Source organism: Amblyomma mixtum, chromosome 10 (genome assembly GCF_055824585.1).
Source record: "Amblyomma mixtum isolate Tamu chromosome 10, ASM5582458v1, whole genome shotgun sequence".
Taxonomy (NCBI): domain Eukaryota; kingdom Metazoa; phylum Arthropoda; class Arachnida; order Ixodida; family Ixodidae; genus Amblyomma; species Amblyomma mixtum.
In genome coordinates this window covers 139,710,219-139,730,901 of record NC_143021.1, presented here as the reverse complement: position 1 = coordinate 139,730,901, position 20,683 = coordinate 139,710,219, and the positions used below count along the sequence as shown (strand labels likewise).

The following is a 20,683-nucleotide window of genomic DNA, read 5'->3' as shown; positions in this document are numbered from 1 at the left end:
GAGCAAACCTCACTGCTTCGCGGTGCTTGAGTTTGTCTCAAGATATTGCTCCAGCTTTATGAACCAGGAATCAGTAGTTGTAACTTGCCGACTTAAAGAAGCGCGTTGTCTCGCCAAAGCACTTGCTTGCAGGCCACTCCGCTTCCTTGAGGCGCATGTAGCAGACGGCCAGCTCGGGCGGAATCAAAAAGAAGATTCGACTGCAGTGCAGTTGCGACCAACTGCTGCCGTCAGTGGAAGTACCAATGTTGTGCAAAAGTTTTAGAAACGTTGAAATGGTAACTTTTTGACCGTTATTTTCAAAGCAATATAACACTGCTTGGGTGGCTAACTACTCCTCCGAGCCTTTTCATTCCGCAGCGCCCACTGGGGCTCATTCTGGCCCCCCCTCAACATACCTCATGCGCCTCCTGTGCTTCCGCTGCTTTCATCTCTCCAGTCTATGGAGCGGAAAGCATGGCGGCAAGATTTGTTGGTGAGTTGCTCTTGCTTGCTTTGCGTGTTTGCTAGTTTGAGAGAACTTTGGAGTGTGATGGGCTTGTCTGGGTGGCTTGTCAACTGTGCCAGCCGTGCGCTAAAACCTTCATGCCATGTAAGTAGCATGTCGGGCGCGTGCATGGACGTATACGGTACGTTGTTTTCCGTCGTGCGTTCACGCCGCGCTGTGTTCCCAGCGCAGGCTGTCACGTGTGCCGCTCGCTACGGCGTTCCTTTCATTGTGAGCGGACATATACGGAAGAGGCTGACAGCCGCCTCCAAAAGTGGCTCGCCTGCCTCAGAGAAGCAGCACTGAGGGGATGCGGAGAAATGTCGCGAAGGTAATAGCAAAGTATGAATGACAATTACGCCAAGGGTAGAAGAAAAGGCGCTGCTTTGAAGGGCTGAGCCTTCATCCAATCCAAAACCGAGGGCCGTTGAGAGGGAGACGCGCGTGCGTACAGGCTTCCAAATCTTCGACGCTTGCGCGAGCGGCGACTGTTGAGCGTCAGCGTCATATGACGGAGCCAGTTTACCGACAGGTTGAGGCCGAGCGGGGCCGGTCGTCAGATAGGCTGCTCCTTCATAAGGACGTCACCCCTTATTAGCGCGTTGCGACGAACTAGCAGCCTGAGTTGGCGAGTGGTTTTGCTCGTTTACGTTCCGGAGATCAACGTTGTACCAAACAATCGATGAAATAAAATTTAAAGATAGGTCAAACGTGCCTAATCATGATAACAGCGAAAGAGCTCAGATCGTACATTTCTTACTTCCTGACATAAACGCGTTTTTTTTTTTAAACTACAAAGAGCAATTATCAGCGTTGTGCCTGCTTTCGTCGTGTAAGCTTATTTTCTAGCTTCATCGTGGGCGCAAAGCTTTTAGCCGCTGTGAAACGTAGCAGAGCTCTACAGGCCGCGCTCGCGGCAGTTTGGAACAGCTAGCTGTCAAAGTGCCACCCCATATATATCAACAAGCAAGATTTGAACTTCGCAGCCGCGCTGAAACTGTAAATTAAGATTAGTCCTCGAAAACATTTATAGTGTTAACTGCCCTCTCTACGGATGAAAGAGTGTCAGGGTGCAATTAATGAATGAACCATGCTGGTTGGCTTATTGCATGATTAGTCGCGTTTAGCCTTTTGATTGGTATATTGTTGATCTTCGACATATCAAATACGAGCAAAACCATTTGCCCGCATACCCCATGGGCTTATTGGGGTGACATCTTAAGAGGAACAGCTTGGGACACAATGGGCCCAGCTGATGATTGGCCCAGCTGTGCATTATTTCTGAGCATGCGCTTAGCCTCAACCTGTTTGCAGCTTGGCTAGAATAATTTGCACTAATGCTAACGAAACAAAATACTGCTAATTTTTCATTCTTAACCGATGAGTCAGTTTAGAAGCATATAAAAATTGTGCAGACCTGGCCAAGACTACTGCCTACAAACATGCACCTTTGCAATCTTCATGCAGTTAGTTGTCATTTTTGATACCGAGACTGAAGTTAATTGAAATGCCATCTGTGTTCGCATTTTTAACTTTGCGACTATCGGGCTGCTGTCACAGAATGCAAGGAAGCTGCTCCGAACTGAATTTTTGCCTGCTACAAACCCTTTTCGAAAATGCTCTTGGCCATTCCCACCATTGTACACAAGATGAGCTACGTCACAAATGCTGGCTGCGCTTAACCTAAACACATCAGGACCAGCCTTGAGGGTCATCGTCAATCCCGCACCTGCAACTTGGCATTCCGAGTCACCCTCAAGGGCTCTCCTCATGAATGGCTGATGACATTGGCCAAAGTCACGACCGCTCTGTCTGATTACCAGCTGAATCGAATGAAGGTACGGTTTAACCCCATCAACCTGGAGCCCATTCAGCCCTTTGCGAGGGTTGCCAAAGTCTTCTCTGAGCAAAAGCATTGCTCGTGGAAGATGAATGTGTCCTTTAAAGCCGATACCATGCTGCGAAGCACTTGCGGGACCCTAGAGAAAGAGAGAGGACACCGTTAGTTTCCTGCATTGTGTCCAACCTCTCAGGGAAAGAGGATTATCACTAGTCTAGCACACTGTAGATGTACAGCCTAATGTGATTTGAAGGTGATCACTTCAGGCTTAACCTGCTTCTACTGAACAGTTCTAATGAGGTTTATTTTTTCAGGAAGGCGCATCGAACACAGCAGATTAGCTAGGAGAAAGATTCTTCTATCCTGCACAGTGACGATTGTTGCTGACTAAGTGGCCGTCATGCCAGAATAAAACTGTTGGTTCCTTGTTGCTGAAACGAACGTGATAACCTTCAAATCGCGCTATTCCTATACTGTGCTCGGAGTGGCAGTGGGCATGATTCAGTCCCCAGTGGGGGAGTGAGCCAGTTCTCCCAGTCTTTGGGGCATGAGTGTTGTGGCATGGGTTTTGGGTGTTTTGTGTAGTGGCTTGGATGTGTGGCTATTCGAAAAAGGTGTACTTGTTTCTGTGATGTGCATGGCAGTGTGTGCAAGCTGGCTTGGCCTTCTGGGCAGACTGGGTAGCAGCGGATTGTGCTGCTCTCCTCATGTGCCATGTGTTTGGATGGGCAGGTTAATTTTCTTTGGTTGTGTCTTAGTTCTTTCAACGTTTGTGTGTGCTCTTTGTGACATCGTGTCCAGTGATGCCATGGGTCTACATGCGTCTAGTCCTCTGGCCAGAGGGAGGAGAGAGGCCACGCATTTAAGAGTGCATGCACTCTTAGATTTTTTTCCCTCGCCATTGTGGCTGGGAACCCATTGCAGAGTGACGTGTTGGCAAGGGCGAATGTGTGGTGGTAGTCTGTTTCCTAAAAAAGCACGGTAGGTGCCTTGGCTATCAGTGCGTGCGTGTATTTTGCTCTTTTTGTTATTTGGAATAGTTATGGCTTCAGCAGTGGCTAGAATCTCTTCGTCGGTAGGAGATGCCCACATATCCCTTAGCATGGGAGTGCATATCACCTATGACAGCTGTCTGGCTGTGCGATACTTTGTGGCTCGTGTTGGTGTAGTGAGTGGTAGTGTAGTGCATTGAAATTGTGTTTCTAGGTAGGATGCTAGGACCTGCCTGTGCTCTGTGTGTTTGTAGAGTGACATATGTTTATGGCAGTAGGGAGGACCTACACTCTGGGGGGGGTGGGGGGGGGTGTTCCATGAGACAGAGGGCGTAGGAATGCTGGGACAGTCTGTTGCATTGTATCTTTGGTGTCCAAATGTTGCTTGTCTTTTCTTAGAGGTTCTGTCTTTGAAGCTGGGCTTGTTTATGCATTGCGATTTGGTCTGCAAGTGTTTTTGTGTATGCCTGTCCCATCTGAAAGATGATGGGCTGTGAAGTGTGGTCCCCTAAATTTACATACTTGCATGCACTTGTGGAGAGTGGTTGCTAGTCTATTTTTTTTGCGCGAGTGTGAGCATTGTGTCATCATCATCATCATCCTGACTACGCCCACTGCAGGGCAGATGCCTCTCCCATGTCTCTCCAATTAACCCTGTCCTTCGCCAATTGCGGCCACCGTATCCCCGCAAACTTCTTAATCTTATCCGCCCACCTAACTTTCGCCGCCGCCTGCTACACTTGCCTTCTCTTGGAATCCACTCCGTTACCCTTGAGGACTAGCGGTTATCGTGCCTTCGCATTACATGCCCTGCCCTTGTAGCATTGTGTCATCATCATCATCATCCTGACTACGCCCACTGCAGGGCAGATGCCTCTCCCATGTCTCTCCAATTAACCCTGTCCTTCGCCAGTTGCGGCCACCGTATCCCCGCAAACTTCTTAATCTTATCCGCCCACCTAACTTTCGCCGCCCCCTGCTACACTTGCCTTCTCTTGGAATCCACTCCGTTACCCTTGAGGACTAGCGGTTATCGTGCCTTCGCATTACATGCCCTGCCCTTGTAGCATTGTGTCATCATCATCATCATCCTGACTACGCCCACTGCAGGGCAGATGCCTCTCCCATGTCTCTCCAATTAGTAACCCTGTCCTTCTTTGCCAGTTGAGGGCCACCGTATCCCCGCAAACTTCTTAATCTCATCCGCCCACCTAACTTTCTGCCGTCCCCTGCTATGTTTGCCTTCTCCTGGAATCCACTCCGTTACCCTTAAGGACTAGCGGTTATCGTGCCTTCGCATTACATGCCCTGCCCTTGTAGCATTGTGTCATCATCATCACCATCATCATCATCAGCCTGACTATACCCACTGCAGGGCAAAGGCCTCTCCCATGTCTCTCCAATTAGTAACCCTGCCCTTCTTTGCCAGTTGAGGGCCACCGTATCCCCGCAAACTTCTTAATCTCATCCGCCCACCTAACTTTCTGCCGTCCCCTGCTATGTTTGCCTTCTCCTGGAATCCACTCCGTTACCCTTAAGGACCAGCGGTTATCTTGCCTCCTCATTACATGCCCTGCCCAAGCCCATTTCTTCCTCTTGATTTCAACTAGGATGTCATTAACCCGCGTTTGTTCCCTCACCCACTCCGCCCTCTTCCGATCTCTTAATGTTACACCTACCATTTTCCTTTCCATAGCTCGCTGCGCTGTCCTTAACTTAAGCTGAACCCTCTCTGTTAGCCTCCACGTTTCTGCCCCATAGGTGAGTACTGGTAGGATACAGCTGTTGTATACGTTTCTCTTCAGGGATATTGGTAAGCTACCATTAATGATCGGGGAGAACCTGCCATATGCGATCCACCCCATTCTTATTCTTCTAGTTATTTCCCTCTCATGATCTGGGTCAGCGGTCACTACCTGCCCTAAGTAGACACATTCTCTTACTACTTCCAGCACCTCGCTACCAATTGCGAACTCCTGTTCCCTTGCTAGGCTGTTGAACATTACTTTGGTTTTCTGCATGTTAATTCTTAGCCCCACCGTTCTACTCTGCCTGTCTGACTGATTGATCATGCTTTGCAATTCTTGTCCTGTGTAGGGAAGCTTATACATTACCCTTGCAGAGACAACTGCTTTGATTGTTTTTCTTGGTTTGCAGCTCCCTAGTGCTTGCGGCCAGCCTGCCCTCGGACTGCGATGTTGGCATGGCAGCGACAGTCCTCGGACATTGATGCCATATTGTTGGTGTGTGTCTCAGCGGATGTGATCGTCAAGTAAACTTCAAGGCAGTGTTGCGTGATGCAGTGCATCTCCGTAAGCAACGCCCACATGGCACCCAAGGTCCTTGGTTGCCTGGCTTTCTGGAGTACCAATGTCACCAATCCGTCGTACAAGCTGGCTTTCCCTTCAGGCCTGTCCTGCAACCTGCGTGTTCGAATGTGAGTAGCCACTGCGAATGATGCTGCGATGTGTGTCAGTTTTATTTTTCTGGTCATGGATGCATCATTGTGTTAGCTTGTAAACTGCTTCTTTGAATATTGAAGAAACGGCTGGACCTGAATGCTACTCCTCTGTGCTTGACCCATAGCAGTAAGCGTGGCAGGTTTAGAACCTAGATCGAGAATTGAAGATCGGCGCAGGCTGGTAAGTTCAAGAATTGCAAATTTCCCATCTAGGCTCTCAGTAGTGCAGAAGTAGTGCAGAAGAAAGCTGCCATGTTTCTTTCATAGCTTCACTCTTGTGTTTGTGCATCTGTGCAAGTAGGGCTTTGAAGCCAGAGAACAGTTGGTCACCAAGTAAGTGGCCAGTGCCGTGTGTGTGGCCCGTGAGAGCATTTGTGGCGTGCTTGTCGTTGCTCACATTGCGCTGATGATCTTTTATGCACCTCTAGCATTTTCATGCTTCACCGGTGTGGGCATGATTACAGCTCAGGCAAGGCACCTAGTTGATAACTCGTGAAAAGTGTTATCTAAGGCCCTATTTTATAAGCTGCTTATTTTCAATTGTCCATTTTACGTCCGTAACTGGTAGCCTTGGGAGGTATGGCTAGGCATTCAATGGCACAGCAGGCCAAAGTAAAAGAAAAAGTTTTTTTTCGTAAGGGGGTACAACTACTTGTACCTCCTTCCAAAAAAAAAATTTCACTTTCTTTGCCTTTCCGTGTTGTGCGAACACACCACCAGACAAGGATATTAGTTTTAATGTGAGAGGCTTTGAAGCTCAGAGAACGGGCGTGTCTACTCAAGAGGAATTTTGGGGGTAGTTGATGCAACGTGTTTGACTCTGTAGCAGTACATGAAACCAGGACAGGCAACAAGTGAGAACAGAGACGACACAACACAGCTGTCTCTCTTTCTTGTATTAACGTGATAGCATTAAGGAGCTCCTGTCGTTGACCGTGAGTGAAAAATCCTCGGAAATTTTCCAGTTAAGCAACCTAGGAGGCAGGTGGTAGGTCACGTGACCCTGCGACGTCATCACCGGATTGTGAGCAAGCTGCCCACTGTGGCAGCAGGCAGTTAGAGAACGACCAATTGTGCATATGTGGGAATTGACCCATTATGTTGTCGTGTTGTGCCCTTCAGGTGAAGCTTAAATGTCTCCTCCATTTTTTTTTGTTTTGTTTTCATTATTGTGCTGTCTTCTTCTATTTGCCCATTGGCCTTGTTGCATGCTTACTTATCAGTGGTCCCTGTTTTTTTTTTGCCAAGTTGCCTCACTTGTGGAATGAATTAGGAATGTGTCTCTTCTTACCAGGAGGTGTGGTATTTTTGCTGACTTTTTTTTTGCATTTTTAGCTATCTTTTTTAAAAAAGATGCCAACTGATGTTGTAAAGGTGTTTCGGATCTTCAGCACTAAAGTGGACACTTAAACCAGCGTTCGGTGCATGATAGCTTTAGTGATTTATGTGCCATAATTCCCAACCCAGCAAACAAACGACCCTTACTGAAAGTGGTTACGGCACTTGGCTGCTGACCTGAAAGACGTGGTTACCGGCTGCGGCAGTAGACTTTCGATGGAGGTGAAATTCTAGAGGCCCGTGTACTGTGCGATGTCAGTGCACGTTAAAGAACCCCAGGTGGTCGAAATTTCCGGAGCCCTCCACTACGGCGTCTCTCATAGCCTTAGTCGCTTTGGGACGTTAAACCCCATAAACCAAACCAAAGTGGTTGCAACATCACGGTCTCGTATTGGCCAGTGTGGAGACTGCCAAGGGGAAGTAACTCGTGGTGAGAGCGGGATGGTAGCTTCCAGTTTGCATCTCCTTTAATGGGCATTAGCAGGAGCTTTGTCAAGCAATCTTTGATAGTGGAAATCAATGCCAAAACATGCTTCCGTGCAGGGTTGGTGACATGCTACAAAGGGGCTGGGCCGTTTCCTTGGTTGGAATTGGAGGGAGCCGGTACTCAACACAACGCAGGTGAGGTAGTCTCAATCAGCAGCCCCATCAGGTGAGTGTGCCCTCGCAAATACAGTTAAAACTCGATTTAACGAATTTGAGGGAGCCGTGAATTATTTCGTTAAATCGGAAAATTCATTAAATCGAGTGAGCCGTTTCTCGGTCACATATTTCGGTGCATTCGATTATATGGTGTGGCGGCATCCAGAAAGCTACTGCGGCACCATATTCGCGAAGTGTAAATGCTTCCAAAATGAAATTTCGGCCCGCGGAAACGACCGGTGCCGCTAGTGCGCATGGAAAGAAACAGCAAAAATTGTTATTCAACAAGAAAGGCCCGGGGGGACTACAAATTTATTTTCCAGCAAAGAAGACTGTGATCTTTGCCTGCGTGTGCTTTGTGAGCAACGGCCGCACCGATTTCTCGTAGGTCTGAAGTCTGTCAGCGCGTCTTCCGTCCCCTTGTGTGTGCCGGCAAAATGCCGCAGCAGATCGAGAGCGTCCATCACCTGACCCGGTGTCGGCACGGGAGCTTCGGCATCTTCGGAGTTGGCGTCAGCGTCTTCAGCCGCCACTCCCTCCACGCTTCCTACAAGCCGCAACATATCGGCATCAGTCAAAACTTTTGTTGTGACTGCGTTAGCGTTGGTGTTCACGTAGTCTGAGAAACTTATGCCTATGGGCACTTCATCCACTGAGCGAAGGTGTTCCCAGGCATCTTCGTGCTGGTGTACGGCACTCGCGCAGTCCGGGCCAGTTTCGGCAGTTTCAGGGCCTAGTGTACCGTGACTGGCAGTCCTAAAGCAGTTGACAGTTATCGACTGCTTCATTGCTTTACAAGCTGCTGCCACCATCTCAACCGCCGTAAAAACATCTGTCTTTGTCTCGCGCTTTAGCTCCAGGTTCAGAAGAACTCTCTCGACGACTTGACGCTTGTATGCGCACTTAACGCTATTAACCCTTTCAGGCGCTTTGGACACTATTGTATAAGGAGCAAACTTACAGCTTCCTCTGAGGAACTGGAGCACTTAACAGTGATTTCATTATTTAAGTCAAATTGAGCACCCTTCTTGTGGCAAATAAGATGCTTTTTTGATACCATGTAGCGAACGCAGTAAGTAATATTTCACATAACAGTGAGCTAGGTAACACTTTGTCCGCCATTTTGGTGTAGACAGTTTTTGCCGCGATGGAAAACATAGATTGTTTTCACTCAATTTGGAGCGTAATGTGAATCTTCGAAACACAAAGTGATTCCACGATCCCTAGGGTGTTTACCTGACACACGAGAACATTTCGGTGTTACTGTTTCTAACAAATCTGACACTTTGTACGGAATTCTCCACATTGTTGTAAAAACTTACCTGCTGGTCTTTCAAGCTCGAAAACTAACAAATTCCCTTTCTTGAGGCCTGAATATACTACTTAGGTGAAAAAAAAAAAAATTGATTTCAGCCAAAACAAGAAATGGCGCCTTGATCCAAGGGCTGAACCATGGATGTTGCATTTGGGCGGAAGTAGCGAAGTTCCGCGCTGATCAGCTCGACCTCTGCCACGTAGAGGGCCATGCAGTTGTCTAGTAACAGGCACACTTTCCTTTTCTGGTGACACATGTCGCTGTAAAATTTCTTGAGCAATGTAGCGAAAATGGCACGCAAGGTCCAAGCTTTTGAGTTGGCAACATACTTTGCAGGAAGCCCTTCTCACACCTGAGAACAAACATCCAAGAGAAAACGTTTATTTCACATATGTTTTCTATTTCGAGCCTCAGAAAATATATAAACTTCAGTTTCAGTCATTGCAGTCTCGACTTGGCTGAAAATGCATGTCCCCACCATGACTTAGTTCATAATATTCCAATACTCTTGTGGACAACCTCAAATGCTTTCAAAATGCCAAACCACTCAGAACTTGAAAGGACCAAACGTTTATTATTCATAATTAACGAATGAGTTGTGGAGAAAAAGCATTCACGTGTGTTAGCTGCATTCGTGCATCACAAAGTTCTTTTCATTGTTTTCTTTCCCACAATCGCGGCAGTGATCTTTAAGATGGGAATATCTGGAGTCTGAAAGTGAGTTAAGGTGTTCCAGCAGGTGAACGTTAATAACTATTCTTTGCAATTCATTCATTGACGGCCTGCAATTGAGCAACATTCTTTCCCGCTTTCGCCAGCTTTTTCTTGGCTCTGAACAGCTGCAGAGATTTTCCTGCACTTCGTTATTGGTGTGTCTCTCCACTTTTCTTCTTTTGCCTGTTCACCTGGTTTTGAATAATCCTTCTGGCGTACTTGCACTGCAAGCAGGCTTTACCACCGGACATAGTGACGAAACATTTCTTAGAATAATAAGGTGTGCCTACATGTGCAACATACCGTAAAAACCCGCATATGATACAAACCCGAATATAATACGAGGTGAAGTTTTAGAGACGCGAAATGGGGAAAAAAAAAAAAGTTTTACCCGCGTATAATACGAGTGACGAAAGCCTAGAGAAGACATTTATTCAAATCGCATGCCGCACTTCACTTCAGTTTCTTCAGCAGTGTTTTCTTCGGACATTTCTTTGCCCGACAAATCATCGCAAATGTACTCATATTCTGTGCCTTTGAGGCCGTTCAAGATGCCGCACTTCTTAAAAGAACGATGCGCAAGATCTTCTAGGATGGCCGCCAACACGTCCACGATCCATTTGCACAGCTTGGCTGGCGAAGCCCGCTTCAGTCGCCCGGTTGGCGTCATTGCAGGCTCACCTGAGCATATCCACTCTGCGTAGCCTCACTTGACTGCGTCCTGAAGGGTTTGTTTACACAAACATCAAGGGGCTGTGGCTGTGACGTCATCCCGCCCGGGATCACAATGAGTTCAGTGCCACAATCGCGTAGCAGCCTCTTCACCGAGTCGGCCAAATGGCAGTGAAACGCATCCAGCACAAGCATAGATGGATGAACGGACAAGGATAGATGACCCCCGGCGCATCTGGATCAACAAAGAAATGACATTGTGACGTCGTTTATCGAGAGTAACAGAGCCAAGCCATAGCCACGCAGCAATAACGAAACCGAAACTTCCGAGTACCTTCAAAAATTGTTGTCCGGATTCGCAAATACTACGAGGCGGAAATTTAGGATGCCAATTATGGGGAAGAAACCTCGTATTAAACGCGGGCTTTTACGGTAAGTGTGACACCCGATTCACAGGAGTCAATCACTATTCCAGAAGCTGGTTGTGCATCATGCGATTTGATGTCACTGCTATGTATGAATCATGGGTGAACCATGGACTGCGCATGGTGAAAAACATTCATTTCACTAAGTTTTAGCAGCAGTCTACTCCGCTTTTAAATATAGCAATACTAGCACTTTTTCCTGGCACTGAGGTGCTTGTGTTCAACTTTTCGTTGCATCTTTATCGTTTTCGACTGGTGCTGCCGTGTTCATTCTGGGACACGTTCATCTAAAATGGGCCAGCTGACGATACCGTTCTTTCATTTTGCCTGTTGAACTACACACCCCCTATAGTATCTGCTGTGACAGCAGTGCAAACAGAATGCGTTTAGTCCCCCAGTCTATTTCTACAGCGGACCGAATCAGGTTGGCACAAAAGATATTGCTACCATCATGAGCCAACGCAAAGGAAACGGCAGTACACTGTACGTCATGTCCTCACGACCTCTAATTTGACCTCTGAAACCACCTCCCTCGCAAGATGGATAGGAAAGTAGCGGCTGCTAAGCTGCTGCCTGCTCCCACAGCCAACTGTGCACTTTGGAGCGGCCCCTAGACGAGCAGAGCATCACTCAAGTGACTTTCATATACAGTCCTCTTTATCGTGTGGATTGGCTCTAATCAGTCTGACAACAATGACAGTAATGCAGTTAATTATTTACGAGCTAACAGAATCTCGAATGGGCCACATTTAAAAAAAAAGGGGTCGATGGGCACCCGTAAGAGTGACTAAGTGCATGCAGCTATGCAACAAGAACAATAGTGGTTTACCTGCCACTGAAGCCACCTTCAAAAGTGGTGGATGCATTTTGGTCATCCCCTTGGAGATGGCATTGTTCGACAGTGTACCCATGAGGCTCCTCTGGGCAAGGATTTCGTTGCCCCGCAGGCACACTGCCAACTGTTTGCAAAATGTGGAATCGCTGTTCAGTGTTAGCAGGCGATCCCTTGCAGCTGCTGGCACATAATTCCCATGCCCAACATGCACCTGAAGATGAACACAGAGCACAGATGGTTTTAATACTTTTTTAAATGCTGAACTCGCCCGACATGAAACGCCAACATAAACATACTTGCTAGTGATCTGACTAGCAAGTAGCTTTTGTGTTCTAGTGATTGAACATAAAAACCACATCGTCGGAGGTCTCTCGCCAGGCTTCCATTATCCATCCACACATTTCCTCAGGCAGCCTCCTAATTGTGCCGCCTGGAGTTAGTTGATGCTGTCCTCCAGCTGTCCAGTTAGTGTGCAGCCTTCGAACGTTGTCCTTAAAAGGCTTATTTAAGGACACGTCCAAAGGCTGTAATACCGACGTGAGGCCGCCCGGAATCATGGCAATATCCGTGCGCAGCTCTTTCAACTTCTCTCGTACACATTCCATGAGGTACCCGCGAAAACTGTCCAAAATGAGCGTGGCCGCATACAACACACTGCCTGGCTGCTGGCCCCAGACTGTCTTAATCCAGTCCAGCATCAACTCCTCGTTCATCCAGCCTTTCTCCTGAACTCCCGACGTAGATGTCTTGATGGGAATTTCGCTTTGAAAGTTTATTATGTTTCAAACTAACATAAGGCGACAGTTTGCACCCATCCGCAGTCACTGCCAACATCACAATACATCTTTGCATCTCTGCGTCAAATGTTCTAATAAGCACACATTGTGCCCCTTTCTCCTTTACAGTCGTGTTCCTCAGTGTGTCGAAACCGAGGAGGGTCAGGTCTGCATTCTCAGTCTAAGACAAAATGAAGATCTTTTGCTGCCGGAGCCGTATAACAAAACGGTGGAACTGCACTACCTTGTCCTTGTATGCCGAGCGCAAGCACTGGTACAAGGTTGTCCGCCTTCTCAGGATGAGTCCATGGTGTCGAACGAAGCACTTTGTCCATCTGGAGCTTGGTTTGAAATCCTTGGCCTCGTTGCCCTACGTTGAGGGACACGGCACAAGAGTCATGTCGGAGGTCCTGTATGTGTTGAACGAGTCGCTCCACTTGCAGATACTTTCCGGACTCCGCACCATGGAAGGCGTGCCAGTCTAATAATACCTATTTGTATTATGCACTTCCTGGTCTTCAACGTCGGCAGGCTGCCATAGGACTCCGTCGTGAATCTGTAACTTCAGTGCCTTTCCAAGTGCGTCTTATACGCATAATAGGTGTCTGTGAAGTCGCTCGGAAATGTGGGCAAACCAGAAAGGTTCACGGACCACTCGTCGCTCATTGTTTTTCTCTAAAACTTGAAGAAAGCAATCGCACATGGTCCGCACCCAAGCAGCTATGTTGACTCCGTGACCACTAGCCCCCAACATGGCGTCGCTTGCTTGTTTCGGTTTTCGTCCGGTAGATGGCAGCATTTTTGCATAAGGTCTGTAACAATTTTGGAACCAGAACACTGCTGAGACAACAAAGCTTTTTGAAGGGGTTTCAACCTTGCAGATTTCAAGAGAGCCAATTGGTGATTAATGACATCGATGGAAACCTGGGGTGGCTTGTTGATAAAGAGATCAGCGCCCAGATAGCAAATGGGCTTATCACGAGCTTTAGGTTTGACCACTGCACCCTCGAGCCGGAGCTCAGGGATGCAATAGTCAAACCACTTCCGCCAGTGGGCATCGCAATGCCACCCAGAATACTTAGTCTTAGCTGGATTGAGCGTAAGACCCTGCCTAGCAGAGTACTTAATCAAAGCAAAGCAAAGGTGCTGTGGCTGTCTCAACAACAGTTCGTGACGAAAACAGCAGCCATGTCTTGCTGTTTAGTGATTCAGCTGCATTCCGTGTTTGCCCTTTCACACAACACTAGAGCAGCTCCTCTTCCGTCAATCTTTTGTAGATAGGCAGAACAGCCTTGCCTTGGGACGGGGTCAGAATGGGATTGTGGGCTGGTGCTGGCTGACTCAGTGCTTGTGCCCGCTTGTGTTTCCACCAAGAAGTTTCTCCATCTGGACAGAACTTGTGACTGCTGGCACCGTCCCTCGAATAGGATTGAAAATAGGCAGCCCAAGCAGCACAATGCATTTCCCGAACATTGCCTCTGTTGCTGGCGATTGCAACCTATAAACAGCCTTGCAATTTTTGAATCGTCCAATCCTTCAATTTCTCTTCTCTTGGCATCTTCACCTTTCGAAGTCCAGTTCCAAGTCTCTTGGCAACGTGGTTTGTGCAGGCTTCCTTTAGTACAGGTGCGCTTCCACAGGGACCCAACTCTGACATGGCAGTATAGGCCCTACTGTCCCCATCCGAGAGAAAAGTTGTGAACTGGAGAGGCGTGGTATACGAGTCAGTCCTCTTCCAGATCCTTAGGGCACCTCCTGTCTCCATCGCGTGGGCTGAGCGTTCTGTGTTTTTCTCGCACACGGGCGTGTGAAAGGCCTGCCAGATTGCTTCTTCTGCCTCCAGTGCCTTGTGTCTGCTGCAGCTAGGGCAGTATTTCGACAGTAGCTGTCAGCTTTCCTCTGAGCAATTTCCCTCCCGGGGGCTTTTTTCTATGTCTGTAGCAAATCGGCTATCTCGTCTGCATTCAGCCATATCTCACCCTCGCACAGCTTGACGTATTTCTGTGCTTCTTTTGATAGCCCCCTCCTTGAGCTGGTTTGCAACCAGTAGCTTCAGTAATCTGCCAAAAGATGCCTCGAGACTTTAAATAAAAATTTAAGTAACTCTGGACACGTGTGACAATAGCCTTCCAAGTTTCTTCATGCCGCTCAGTGGCTCCAGAAAACTGCCTTTGGTACTCTGCGGCTGAAAGTTTCAGCTCGTCTATGACCACTGCCTTCAACTGGTCGTAGTCCCTGTGCTGTTCCGCAGTGAACTGAGTCAATAAATAGGTCACCCGCTCGGCCAGCACTGGCGACACAAGCCGCGCCCAGTGTTCCTTCAGAACATTGTAAGCCCCGAGCGAGCATTCCACTTACTCAAACCAGATGAGTACTTCATTGTCTACAGGCAATTTGGGGAACGCGCCAATGAGTAGCTTAGCGTACTGTCTCACCCACTCGTTCTCAGAAGGCGCGGCATTCTGGCTTCGAGGATGCATGATTTGCATCTCGAGCTCTGAGGCTTTTTTTTTTCATACAATTCCAACTCTTTATCAGTGTTTTGTCTACGCCATGACCTCGACATCTCATTGCTGCCCTTGTCGCCACCGTCGCCACTGTCACTATCGTTGTTCATTGTAGATGCCTTGTCGGGGTTAAGATGCCCAAATCGGGTTATCATTAACCACGCCAGCCTTAGTCAAACATTGACCGCCAAGTAAACAAAGGAACCAGGGAACTCACTGGGAGCTACTCTCAGTGTCCTCTTTTCTTCTGGCAAGAATGATGTCGGCCTCTAAACAGGTGCCCATTGAAGCCGCTGTCTGCTGCCGTTACTCGGGGATGCGATTTTGTGTCCGCTGAAGGCCGTGTCCGCTTGAATCTTGCTCAGGGATACCATTGCTCAGGGATACCACTCTGTGTCCGTTGAAGGACTTGTATAAAAAATAAACTATTTTCATTATTTACCAAGGGATTTACAAAGGAAAGCGAGTCAGGCTGCACGGAAGGTGGTAGCACCAGAATGCGCTGCCTGCGGAGCTCATCGTAGCTCTGACACAGGTTGAACACTTCGGCAACGGTGGTAGGGTTCCGGGCGATAAGCATCTGAAATGCTTCCGTTTCGATGCCTTTCAGGACATGCTTAATCCGGTCCGCCTCGGTCATAGACGAGTCCACCCTTGAACAGAGGTTGATGACATCCTCGATATAACTCGTGAACGATTCTCTGTGTAGCTGGGCTCTCACTCGCAGGCGCTGTTCAGCGCGCAGCTTGCGTACTGCAGGGCGCCCAAAGATGTCAGAAAAGGCTCTTTTGAAGGCAGACCAGGTGGTAAAGTCTGATTCATGGTTCCTGTGCCATAGGCTGGCCACGTCCGAGAGGTAAAACACCACGTTGTTCAATTTCATGGCGTCGTCCCACCGGTTGTGGCCGCTTACCCGCTCGTAGGAGGCAAGCCAATCCTCCACGTCGTGATCATCGGACCCGGTAAAAATGGCTGGGTCCCGCTGTCGGAGAGCGCCAGGGCAAACGACGGGCGTAGGCGAAAGGGAAGATGACTGGCTTGCGTCGGTGGACATGGCTGGAGCGATCGTTCTGCTGCGAAGCTCAAGGACGTTGGCCAAAGGATGTACCCAGCACCTCCACCAAATTGTAGCAGGATTTCCGGGGAAAGGAACTTAGCAACAGATAGCCAAAATGCCGGTCCGAGCTTCGGTCATCCAGCCAGCGATCTCGCGCCGCGCGCTAGCGGAGCGGCGGCTGCCGCTGCTCATCTTCCTCTTTACAGGATAAATTCACAGAATATTATAGTGTATGATACTAATGATTTCATATTGACACGAGAATGCACTTCAGTCAACACTTAAGGTAAACATGGCAAAAACGCACGAAGCAAAAAGTGTTTGAAACAGTGTTCACTGCTTCATAAGATTTTAATGCAAGTGTTTGTACTTTTCACTCAAGCCAACTTGAAAGCTTCAATGCACGAAGCAGGCTCTGTACAAATGCAGCTAATTCAATCTGCTTAGCTTGAGGTGCTGTGCTGCCTTGCGCTTCGAGGGCATGTTTGACTTGTTCAGTCCTTCGATAAAAAAATGAAGCCGTGTCGTAACATAAAAGCTCACTATGCGAGGAGTGATACTCTCAGCATGTGCACTGCATCCCACATTTAAAGGTGCAGCACAATGGATCACGTGCAAGACGTCCATGGCACTTTCAGAATGAACTTTTTGTTTGCTAAAGCAGTTAGTGAAAATGTCCTCCAGCCTGATGGTGAGCCGAAACAGTTTAGCCAAGGGGTAGAGTAAACCTCCCTCATCAATGTACTTCACAAATTCTGGAGCATGCATGCCGCGCCTTTGCTCTGCTGGCAACAAGAAGCAATTGATACATGCAGGGCATTTGGGCGGTAGCACGCACTCTTTCTCATCATACCCAGAGATGTGATAGATTAACCTTGAGTCAGTTCTCTGGACATGATAGCCATGTTGCACATCCGCGCTGCTGCGTTAAGCAGAGGGTCCCCACCTTTTCAGTGCAAACCTTCACTTTCTCAATCAGCTGCTGCTTTGCAGTTTCCTCTGTGTACCCAGCGTCAGGAAGGGAACTTAATATATCGCTCTGGGCCTTTCCACCTGCACGCTGTGTGCCAAGTTGTAAAAAGACCACAACAGTGAGAACAAACTGTTGTGGTGTTGGATGGGAGTTGCTGCCAGATGAAAGCCTGACCAATCCAAAGAAGTTCTCCACTTTGTCCTGGCTAAGTCATGATGTGAACAAATAGCTGTAGCCATCTTGGTCATGTAAGTACTGGACGAGCTCAAGAGCGTTTGTCATCGTGACTCTTAGGCCTTGCGCAGTAGATTCACGCAGAAATATTTTATTTTATCAGCGTGGTGCTCCCATGATCTCATGATCTTCACACCATCAGAAGCAGGCCTGGGTGCTTCAGCTGTGTACCTGGCAGTCATCACAGCAATCAAGGACTTCATTCTGATGAAAAACTATTCTGTGGCTTCAAGTTTACCACAGCTCTGCTCTGAGTGCGGTAACGAAAAAAGTCTCGCAAAGGACCATTCTCGAACAATTGGAATGCATAACTTGCCCGCATTTTTTCGAAATTGTTGGGGCTGTTGTGCATGCTAGTTACACCAGGCATTGCTTTCATTTTTACGTCATTTCTGTCCAATTTGAAAGCGTTTCGAGCAAATTACATTGAAATAATATCATCAGGGGTGTCGAAAGTTGTGACAAGAAGCCTGTTTCGAATATTTTGGACAAGATGCGAGAAATCTGGAAAAAAGAATGTAAGAAACGGCTGCTGTCAACATTGCAGACCTCTTTTTTCAAGGATGCTGGAATATTAAATGTGCGCCACATTTTCTGGTTCCAGGCTGCCTCATCACATGTTACTTAGTCCACTAAGAGGCCAGCCCTTTCTGCTAGAACTGTGGACTTGATTATAGTTTTGGCCAGCAGATCACCTTTTACATTCTCGTTACTCCCGAAAACACCCAGAGCTTGTGTCCAGCTGCCAACCAGTGGCACAAACATCGCAACAAGCCTATGATTGCATGGCAATATTTTTTCTTTGTCGGGTGTATACGGGCCGAGGTCAAAGAAGCCTTCGATCTTTGCAGCTGTCGTCACTGATGAATGTTCTGCCAGCTTCATTTCGTCTTTTATAATTCCACTGTGTCGATGCGACACATCCAGGTGGGCAACATTCTTTTTCAACACGCTCACCATTTTTTCATTAAGTCCGTAGCCGCTCCTATGCTGGGCATTGTATTTACGCAGCGTTTCACTTGGGGGTGCCAAGATGTTCAGCCTCCTCATAATCTGGTACAGTACAACCTCGTTAATTCGAAGTCATCGGGACCGCGAGAAATCTTCGAATTAAGCGGGTTTTCGAATTAACCGAACACACCAAGAAATAAGACTTAGGCAAAAAAATTCGTTGCAGGAACGTGTTACCTTTATTCGGCATATTTTGAATTACTACTGAAAGTAATCAGAGATGCTGGTTTGCCGCGTCCGGTAGTTTGCGGCTCCTAAGGTCATGCTCTCGAGTTGGTCAAATAGACGAAACATCTCTGAACTTCCACCGCGGCACTCAACAAAACTGCGGATAACGTTCAGCGATCCGATAACTTCACCAAGAGCAGGTGCTCGGGGAGGCTCGTCGGTGTCGTCGTCGCTATCGTCGCTGTCATCGCGCATGTTCGTACCAGCAGTGATCTCACGCTCCAAGTCAGAGTAGCCAGTCTGCTACTCTGCACAGACGGTCAGAAAGGTTAAATTATTGCGTTCTTTAAAACGGCAAAACCATCCATTACTGCACTTAAATTCCTCGTGCCCAAGTTGTAGAGCTAGGTCGTTGGCCTTCTCCCGCAGTAGCGTTCCATTGATGGGAAGGTGGGCAGCGTTTGCTTTCTGCAGCCAGCGAAGCAGAGCAGCTTCCACATCTTGATACGTGGGAGCCCGCACTCGTGACCGCTTCGAAGAATATGTCTTGCCGTAAGCCTCTAGTATTTTTGACTTGTTGCTCAATATTGTGGACAACGTCGAGAGGGGCACGCCATGCCTTTTGGCCAACTCGGTCTTCGAACAAGCGCTCTTGCCTACTTCCTGGATCAAGCAGAACTTCTGCTGCAACGTTAAAGTCTTGTACTTTGGCATTTCTTCACTGCTACGGTCACAAAGCTAGCACTTCTGCACAGTCCCGCCCAAAAAAACGGCACAGTAGCCGACCCCTAACCACAGCGCACAACACAAAGAAATGGCGCAGGCGAGACCTGTGCGGCGGTGGTGGTGGCGGCGTACTTGCAGCGTCGGAGGCACGGGGGAAGATTGGGCGAAGCACACCAAGGGATGGAATGGGGGCGAGGTCGCGTGATAAAAACCGGTATGCCCGCCGTATTGCAGTGAAGCACGTCTTCTCCTCTGCAGGCGTGTGTTTCAGCGGTGCGCGAGGCGCACTGTGGACCGATTTTTGTGCAGAGAGTGCTCCGGCTGGGGCGCTTCGCCTATAAATCATCACCATTACTATGTGGCTTTGCCTCGCGGTTCCGTAGGGCCGTCGTTTCGCCGGGTTTGCGGCGAAACATGGATCAGGCATTGCCGCATAGCAGTCCAAATTTTCGAATTAACCGGGCTGGCGCAGGCCGCCTGTTCGAATTATCCGGCCAAATTTACATTGGAAAATACGGGACCGCAGAAAACCTTCGAATTATCCGGGATTTCGAATTAACCGAGTTCGAATTATCGAGGTTGTACTGTACTGTTTAGGGCTCCTCATTTTGAGCAATATGCATTCAAGCTTCCATTCCTGATCGTACTTCATGCCCCACGGGCTCTTTCTCCTGGATGCTTCGAAGCACTGCCTTGTAGCCAGCTCCTGCTTTGGTGACAAGGAGCTTATCTTTTGAGAAAGTATTTCCTCAGCTGTTGCAGCCCACTTAGTTTTCATTTTCTTAAGAACCAGTGTGAGCATGTCTAGCTTCGATAAAAGCTGTCGGTTGTTTCGGGCACACACTTGCAGCTTCTTAGTTACGGGACCGCGGCATCGCGAAACAGTATTTTGGCTGCTCCTTCCTTGACCCCTTTTGAGGCGTGACTGCCGCTTAGAAAGCGCTTTCCTTAAGTACTTGCATGTGATGGAAGCTTGCCTTGGCAGCTAGTTCTATAGGCTTTTCTTGATTTGTACTCAGTTTGGCTTTGCATGCTCTCTGCTAGGCTGGTGGTCAGGTAGCTTTCATCGCGTGACGCTGCACCTTTGCAGGTGGGGAAATCATGCGCTTTTTGCATTGTGGTTACAGCATCTTGAATTGTTGCCACTGGTACACCCTTGACACATTTCTTCCCAGTCACAATCAAACTGTTATCTGTTATCTTGAAGTACGCTTTCTTGTCATATGTATATATTGTTACGGCTATAATCTTTATAGCCGGGGTGTTCTAGCTGGTTCAACAGGCCAGCGGCGAGAGGTTCGATCGGCGAGCGGGAATCAGCGTCCAGCGGGGCACAACACTCTCAACCTCTTCTTCCTTTGTTCTCCGGCCTTGCCCTTCCTGCGTTTCTCCAACCCCGTAACACTTCCCCCGTCGCAGGCGAAGCCCGCTGGGCGAGTCAGGCATCGGCACGTGGATGACAAAGTTTCAGCCGCGCGACATGGGTGAGTTCTGTGCGGGCAGAACGTCG

The 20,683-nt window shown here is 48.3% G+C and overlaps 1 long non-coding RNA gene and 1 pseudogene across 1 annotated transcript; one reads left to right on the top strand and one right to left on the bottom strand.

Annotated features, from left to right (window-relative positions):
- The first annotated feature begins 453 nt into the window (after positions 1-453).
- LOC149327102 (uncharacterized) lies at positions 454-8,325 on the top strand. Its single transcript, XR_016286423.1, has 4 exons — positions 454-475; positions 680-818; positions 5,477-5,756; positions 7,662-8,325. It is a non-coding gene; the product is annotated as an uncharacterized LOC149327102 (long non-coding RNA).
- Positions 8,326-13,740: 5,415 nt separating this feature from the next.
- Positions 13,741-14,262, bottom strand: LOC149327101 (uncharacterized; annotated as a pseudogene).
- Between the last annotated feature and the right edge of the window lie 6,421 nt (positions 14,263-20,683).